This window comes from Vipera berus (genome assembly GCF_964194415.1).
Source record: "Vipera berus genome assembly, chromosome: 3".
NCBI classification, from domain to species: Eukaryota; Metazoa; Chordata; class Lepidosauria; order Squamata; family Viperidae; genus Vipera; species Vipera berus.
In genome coordinates, this window is record NC_138204.1 from 183,822,902 (window position 1) to 183,831,741 (window position 8,840).

The window sequence follows — 8,840 nt, forward strand, 5'->3', positions numbered from 1 at the left end:
GCCCCTATTAGGAATCTTTACAGTAAACAAACTAACGCCCCAAATATTATCCCCCCGCATCCTGAGATGGTCTACCTTTTTGTCAGCCTATTCATTCACCTTAGAATATAAACCAGGGAAAAATATGGGCCATGCTGACGGGCTTAGCAGACTGCCTCAACCAATCATCGACCCAGACCCAGCACCAGCTGGAAAGATACTGGCTATCTCAGAACTTCCGGAATGCCCGTTATCTGTTAAGGACATTTCTGCAGCCACTGCTGCAGACAAAACACTAGGGAGAGTCTTAGGCTATGTCACGTCTGGCTGGCAATCCACACCGCCAGACCCAGAATTCCAAACTTATATTTTAAAACAAAAAGAATTGTCCACCCATCAAGGATGTTTATTATGGGGCAGCAGGGTAATCATACCTGAGAAGCACAGACTAAAGGTGTTAGAAAGCCTCCATGAAGGTCACCCAGGAACCGTCAAAATGAAGGCTCTGGCCAGAAGCTACGTCTGGTGGCCAGGATTAGACAAGCAGATAGAAGCACACGTAGCCGGCTGCTATCCCTGCCAACTTGTCAGAGCAGCCCAGCCCCAAGCTCCCATACACAGATGGGAAACTACAAAGACACCCTGGTCACGCATCCACATAGACTTTGCAGGGCCATTCCAGGGACAAACGTTCCTAATAGTCGTGGATAGCTATTCAAGATGGCTTGAGGTGGCCCCAGTGACAAGCACAACTTCGGCAGCCACAATACAGGTTTTAAGGGGATTGTTTGCAACACATGGGCTTCCGGATGTAATAGTTTCTGATAACGGCCCCCAATTTACTTCCTACGAATTCCAGAGTTTCACAACGGCGAACTCTATTAGGCACACCACCACAGCTCCGTTTCACCCATCCACTAACGGCTTGGCAGAGGTGATGGTGAAGTCGACCAAAGAGGCACTGCGGAAAATCATCACCGGCAACTGGCACCGCAGACTGGCTCAATTCCTTTTGGCTCAACACACGACCCCCTGCACAACTACAGGGAAGTCTCCAGCAGAACTCTGCTGGGGCAAGAGACTAACCACCAGATTGGACCGTTTACATCCCGACAGATCCCCTCTAGACCCAGAGCTTCCCCTCCAATACAGAACTCTCAGCACAGGGCAAGCTGTCTGGGCCAGGAACTATGGAGGGGGCAATAAATGGACACAAGGGGTTGTCATGAAACAAACGGGTCCCCTATCATACGTCATTGACACAGGCAACAATGCCCAAATCCGCAGACACATCGACCAACTACGGCGGCGCAGCCCACAAAATATGGGGGAAAGGGGGAACAACGAAATGCATGCAGAACCCCTACCGCAAACATTACCACACCAATACCCCCCCGATCAAATTGCTCCACAACAAGACCCCACACAAAACGATTCTGAAACAGCAGAGCCAAGTCCCTTACCCCCCGAGCCAGATCCCGATACACCTGGGGAAAGAGAACGACCTGCAGAGTCAACACCCCGGCGCTCCGAAAGAATAAAAAGACCCCCCACCTATTTGGAAGACTTCGAATGGGGAAACCCAAAAAAGAAACAGTTGGGGAAACATCAACTTAATCAGAGGGAGGGGTAAGGGGTGTTATGTATTCACATGTTAAATAACGTTCATATATATAAACAGGGCTGAGGTAAAACCGCGGCAGCTTTTGACAGCTGTCAAAAGCTGCCGAACAGAACTGCGCAGGCGCCAACCAACTGACAGCTCTCGGCTGTCAAAATCACCTGGCAACAGCACGCGCTACCGATGACAGCTCCGAGCTGTCAAAACCAGCCGACCCCGATTGGCGGAAGTGAACGGCGTGGGAACCCAGCTCAGCCCTGATTGGCCAAACTGTTGACAGCTGCAAGTATAAATAGGAGCTATGTTCTTCTGTTCTTTTGCCTGGTTTGTAATAAAGTTAAGTGTTTAACTTCGCTGTCTCGCCTGCTTCTTCTACAAAGCACCTAGTATAAAGAACAGTTGTTACAGCGTTGCACAAATTTCTTTTTAACCCATGTTCCTGAAAAGTGCAAATGGTGCTATTGTTATTTTATTTCTTGGTTCTTTGAGCTGAACCCTAAAGAAGTTAATGGTAGGTCTGTGTAATAAGTGCATAACTATAAATATCTTGGCAAGAGGCTTTGTATAGTAAAAAAATATTTAGACTAGCCTAGAATAGAAAGTTATGTGAAAAATTCCTGAGCAACCTAATAATAGCTGTTGAATACAGAGGATGGCAAAAAGAAAAAAATTGTGTGGAAACCAAATACAACACAATAGAATTACAGAAAAAAAATCTTGCAAAAATGAATATTTGGGGAGGATTCTTTAATTTTTTTGTTTAAAATACCCTTGCCAGTCTTCATCTCTGCAAGTGACTATTAGTTAAATAAGTAAGTAAGTAAGTAAGCAAAATAACTTGAAATAAATTTCAAATTATCCTGTTACCATATTTTCTGGCGTATAAGACGACTTTTTAACCCATGAAAATCTTCTCAAAATTCGGGGGTCATCTTATACGCCCAGTCGTCTTATACGCCGGAAAATACGGTATTTCATTTACTCCAAAGGAATTTGATCCTGGAGATGACAGACTCTTTGAAAACACAGTATTGTGCAGGGAACAAATGCATCTGTTTCTTTTACTGTACTCTTGGTGGATGTAATTTACCCATTTTAAAGGTAAATTATTTGGGGTAAGTATAATATTTAAGAAGAGTGGAGAAGGAATGTGTTCACTAATCAAGAGAGTGATTATTTCAATATAATTACTTGCTAATCATCCTAATTTACTGCATTGAACCCTCGCTTCCTTTCCTCCTTTTTCAGATATTTTAAAATGTGGAAAATTGTTTGGCTAAAGAATTTTTTTAAAAAAGCTTGTTCATTTTTCAAAGTCACTAGGATAACAAAAGAAGCAAAGCTATAGAACAGAGCGAAAGGAAATACATGTATTGTGTCTCCAAGGAAAATATTGCTCAGAAGTTACTAATAAAAGGGTCAGCAATAGGTAGCCTGGATCTTTAATTTCACCAATGAATTCTTTCAGTGGAAAAGGATAATCATGGATAATTTCAGAAACAATTGTTTTAATAAAAAGTGCTACAGGAAAATACCATCAAATCATTCCCTCTCACAATATCTTTTGTAGCCAATGACCACTTACTTTGCAACAGGAAATGCACGATCACCTGAAAGTGGCCAGCACATGGCCCTGCCTATTTTGGGCAGGCTAGGGGCTGGGCAGCATTGCACTTCTCTTCAGATTTGTGCCACCCGGCTTAGCCTCTCAGCGCTGTGAGGAGAGCACCCCGCTGCCTGCTAAAACCAGGCAGGCTGGGGGCTGGGAAGCATTGCACAGGTAACATTGACTCTCACGCTGCTCATGGCATCCCCTCCCCCAGAGCCCACCAAGCCGGATATGTGAAATAGACAAGGGCCATGTGCTGGCTACTTCCAGGCGATGGTGCATTTCTTCATTCTTCACAAAGGATGACACTTCCCTAGCTATTTCTTGCCTGTTTTTCTCTCTCCCTCATCTCAAATATTTTCCCACCACTCTGTTCGAAGGAAGGAAGAAAGAAAGGAAGGAAGGAAGGAAGGAGAGGGAGGGTCTGAGAGAAGCCCTGCCTTAGTCCTGCCCTGCTGCCCTTTCACCATCCCCTTGCGAGACCACCTGCTGCCAATGTCAACCTCCCATCGCCCGGTTCGCTCCCACAGAGTCGGCCTCCTCAGGGTGCCGTCGGCCAGGCAATGCCAGCTGGCGACCCCCAGGGGGAGAGCCTTCTCTGTGGGCGCACCGACCCTCTGGAACAAACTGCCTACGGAGCTGCGGATGGCCCCTGACCTTCGGTCCTTCTGCTGTGACCTAAAGACCTGGTTATTCCAACAAGCGGGCCTGGACTGATCATGGTTTTTAAATTTGGTTTTTTATTGGTTTAAATTGCTCTTATTTCTTATATTGTTTAATCCTCTTTTAATTTTTGTATTTATATCTTTTAACTTTTTATTGTTGTGAGCTGCCCTGAGTCCTCAGGGAGAAGGGCGGCATATAAATTTAATAAACTTTAAACCTTAAACCTTGCCCCCTCCTCCTGGCCTATCCTGGGGGGTCTCCCATCCTATTGCTAAGGAAGCTTTGGATACAAAGCCAGGTCTTCTCACATGGAGAGGGAGTGGTCTTCCCTCTTGACTTTGCCCTCATACCCATCATGAGCAACCTGGCTAAGGAGAGCAAGCACAGCACCAGCAGCCTTGAGAAGGAGGTAAGTGCAGCTGGGCACCCCCTTGGGGAAGTGGGGCTGGGCTTAGTGCCGTGGGTGCTTGAGGGCTGGGCTGGGCATTTGAACTCTGTGCCACCATCCAGCCCCCCCCGCATGGCCCGAGAGGAACAGTGAGTCTCCTTCAGTGGACCATGCCTTGGCACGTCCCCCAGTCCCATCTCCTCCTGCCAGAGACCCTCCGATCTGTCCCACTCCTGCCCAGGCCCCCATAGGCACCCTTGATACGAATGATGTAGAGCTGGCCATACCCACCTAGTAGGCCACACGCACTCTAGCCACACCCACCCAGTAGGCTGTGCCCACCCTGGCCACCCCCCAACCCCCCCAAGGGCAATCGCAGTGCTGATGAGGCCCTCAATGAAATTGAGTTTGACACCCCTGGATTAGAATAATCTAAAAGTACTTTCCACCATAATTCCCATGACAAGACTAAAATCATATGACAAAACTAAAAACAAAGATATAAAACCCAATGTAGTTAGAATTAAGATAATCACTTACTCAGTGACTGAATGCTGAATAGCTTCCACCCCCATAAAATAAACTAAAAGCCAATTGCATTCTGGAACAGAACTGCTTTAACTTGTTTATGTAACGCCAATAGAGTTGTTTCTATTTGTACCTGCAAGGGTAGAGTCCTCCATAAAATAGAGGCCACAACTGAGGCGTATCACTTAGTTCATACTCCATGTATTTTGTCAAAGGAGGACCTACAGAAGGCCCTGTCTCAGTGATTATATCAGAAGGGCAGATTCAATTGTATTAGGATGTTGCCTGATACATGCTAGTAGATGTAATGTATTGGAGTTTTTGCTTGTACGGATTCACATGTCTGTTTAAATGCTGCATTAATGGTTGCTCATTGGTGTGTATGTGTATCAGCTACTGACTAAGCCAGACTTGTTGCCTCCAGGACTATCATTGGTAGATTTGGGGCAGGAATGGCTTCCTTCAAATCTATTGGCCGCTGCCTAGTGGCCAACCATATAAATAGCTGTGCAGCAGCCACTGTTTCAGTTCTATTCTGCTTGACTTCAATAAAGCATGTTACTGTTTGGAACCTTCGTCTTGCTTATTGCCTGCAACAAACCGACTACACAACAATAGACATAATAACTATAGAGAATTTGGAGATGATGCCTTTAAAATAACCAGCACTGTATTAAGACAGTTTTGCACAGTACATTCATTCTGAATTTGTTCTAGAATTTTTCCACATATATGGATGTAAAACAATCAGTACTCTATTACTGTATTTCTCTTCTGAAATAGAGAAAACAGCCACCCAAATACATGGATTATGAGAAACTTAGAAGAGCTAATGTCAACATTTTTACTGCTGGAATTCACATGACATTGATGACTTTGATTTCTCTCAGTTCCGTTGTTAGTTTAAATGACTTGTTTAGAAACTTTTCAGTGTAACATAACAAGGAGCATTTCCAGTCAGAGTAAGTAAAAAAAATGTGACTTTTTTCCCCTTGGCTGCTATATGCGTCACACAATTTTAGATTGTCCAGTTGCCAGGGTGAATTATGATCTGGTGAAGTGAATCTTACTTGGCATATGTAAAATTTGGAAGGATGTCTAGAGAGTTACGTACATTGCTTGATGACCAAATCTATCCAATATACTGTGAATACTGTTCTTTTTCTGGTAATCTACCAGATAGTCAGACTGTGGTAGCTGTAGGACTATATAATTTGGAGGTTTCAGGCTAAGGAAAGCTGATATATACTGCATCAGATCTAATAATTCTATGGTTCATATATTTTTATAAAATACAAGAAGCTTCATTATTCCCTTTAATAGTTTGTGTAAACTTCCTATGATACTCATAAAACAAATATACTTCTGAGTGTGGATCTCAATCCTCATAATTACTTCCTATTTTATATAATAATATTCATTATATTTTAGTCAATGGCAAAAATTGTCTCCTGTTCATATTGTAAACATGTATTTGGATATATAGCATACTACTGAGTCTATAATCCTGTATATTCTAAACTGTTCAAGCTCTGGAAGTCAGATGTGAATAGAAGATTGTATTATTTGGTGCTAATCTGAAGGGCTATTTCAAATATGCAGTTTATCATTGCAACTTCATACAATTTTACGTAACTTTTTGTATGTGGACAACATGTAAATAAATTATCTTAGTGAGATACAATATGTGCAGGAAATTCTAGAGTCACAATCTAAACTCAAGTATGAGATGTGCATGGTAGGAGAAGGAGTGGCAGAACCTGGGGGTAGAGTCAAAACCTAAAGTCTCTATGTAGCCACAAACAGCCTAAGTCCAACCTCTCTTAAATTCTGCTAATTCTTATCTAGCACTAAACTAGTGCTAATCATTAGTTGGCAAATTCCTGTGCATAGGCATGAGTAGTAATAAATCAAAATAATAAATAATAAAATAATAAATTTGAACTTTATGTATGCTCCTGGTCTTTCATGTCTGACATACATTTATCTTTATAAATTAACACCTGCAATCTTTGGTGAGGTATATCTATAGATAAGAGGTAAAAAATAACTTAGACTAAGATTTGAGGATGTGATATTATTATTTAGCACATGGCATATATACAGTATACACAGACTACAATATACATTAACATTTCACCTAGATTAGTAAAACATAATAAAATATAAATGTTAAAAAGATCTGTGTTCAAATACCAATGTCTAGGCCATCTATCCATTGAAGTGCAGCATCATTTGCACAATATTCTGTTGCAGAGTAGAAAAACTCTAGTGCTGATAGCCTCATTTAGTTCCACATAATTTCTGGAGTATGTTGGTCCTAGTGTTGATTTTTGCCACTGTATTCTCTAGGTATATCTTATAGGAGAGAGTCCAGTCCAATGTTACTCCAAAGTAATTTGGATGGGGATTATAGAGAAGTAGGTTGTTGTTTAAATACTGTAGACCTTTGGGGCTTCATATCTAGTTTGTTGTTAAGGTGGAAGCAGGTAGTTTTCAACAGTAGTAACTGCTAGAGGGATCTTGGAGTCCTAGTGGATAGTCACTTAAATGTGAGCCAGCGGTGTGCTGCAGCTGACAAAAAAAAAGCTAACACAGCCCTAGGCTGCATTAACATGTGAAGTGTTAGTGCCATTGATAAGACCACTGTTGGAATATTGCATCCAGTTTTGTTCACAACAATATAAAAAATGTTGAGGCTTTAGAAAGAGTGCAGAGAAGAGCAACAAAGATGATTAGGGGACTGGAGGCTAAAACATACGAAGAACAGTTGCAGGAATTGGATATGTCTAGTTCATGGGTGTCAAACTCAATTTCACTGAGGGCCGCATCAGCATTGCGGTTACCCTCAGGGGGCCAGGTGGGTATGGCCAGAGTGGGCATGGCCTACTGGGTGGGCATGGCTACAGTGTGTATGGCCTACTGGGTGGGCATGGCCAGCTCTACATCGTTCGCATCAAGGGTGCCTATGGGGACCTGGGCAGGAGTGGGACAGATCTGAGGGTCTCTGGCAGAAGGAGGGTCTCTGGGCCAGGGCCAAGGCAGTGGGGGCCGTTCCCTCACTGTTTCCAGGATGGCTTTGCGGGCCACATGAAACCACTTTGCGGGCTGGATCCGGCCTCTGGGCCTTGTGTTTGACATGTCTGGTCTAGTTTAATGAAAAGACTGACTAGAGGTGACATGATAGCAGTGTTCCAATATCTCAGGGGCTGCCACAAAGAAGAGGGAGTCAAGCTATTCTCCAAAGCACCTGAAGGCAGGACAAGAAGCAACGGATGGAAACTAACCAAAGAGAGAAGCAACCTAGAACTAAGGAGAAATTTCCTGACAGTTAGAACAATTAATCAGTGGAACAACCTGCCTCCAGAAGCTGTGAATGCTTCAACAATGGAATTTTTAAAGAAAAGATTGAACAACCATTTGTCTGAAATGGTATAAGGCCGTGGTGGTGAACCTATGGCAGGCGTGCCACAGGTGGCACACAAAGCCCTCTCTGTGGGCACACATGCCCTCGTCCCAGTCCTAGGCCTTCAGCTGGGTTTTATAAAACCTTTTTGCTTTAGGCCTCCGCTGCCATATGCAAAAAAAAGGTTCAATTTCAACTTCTTGCGGGACAAAAAAAGATCTTGCAAAGTTGGAATTAATTGATTGAAATTTTTAGTCTCACCCAGTCTGCCATTACCACCGCAGCCACACCCACCCAACGGGCCACGCCCACCCGGCACCCGATGATACATAAGTGGGTTTTGGGTTGCAGTTTGGGCACTCAGTCTCTAAAAGGTTCACCATCACTGGTATAGGGTTTCTTGCTTGAGCAGGGAGTTGGACTAGAAGACCTCCAAGGTCCCTTCCAACTCTGTTATTCTGTTGTTCTACAATGCTGGTCTAGAAGATGGGAAGCACTTTTGAAGATCATACTGGTGAAGTGAGCAAAGTGGATTTCTGCCATAAGCAATAATTAAGCTTTCATTCCCACTTGTTTAATGACTCGGCTGATTCATAAAATTACTCCCACAAAGAAACTAAATAGATATTTCTTTCATTTCCTC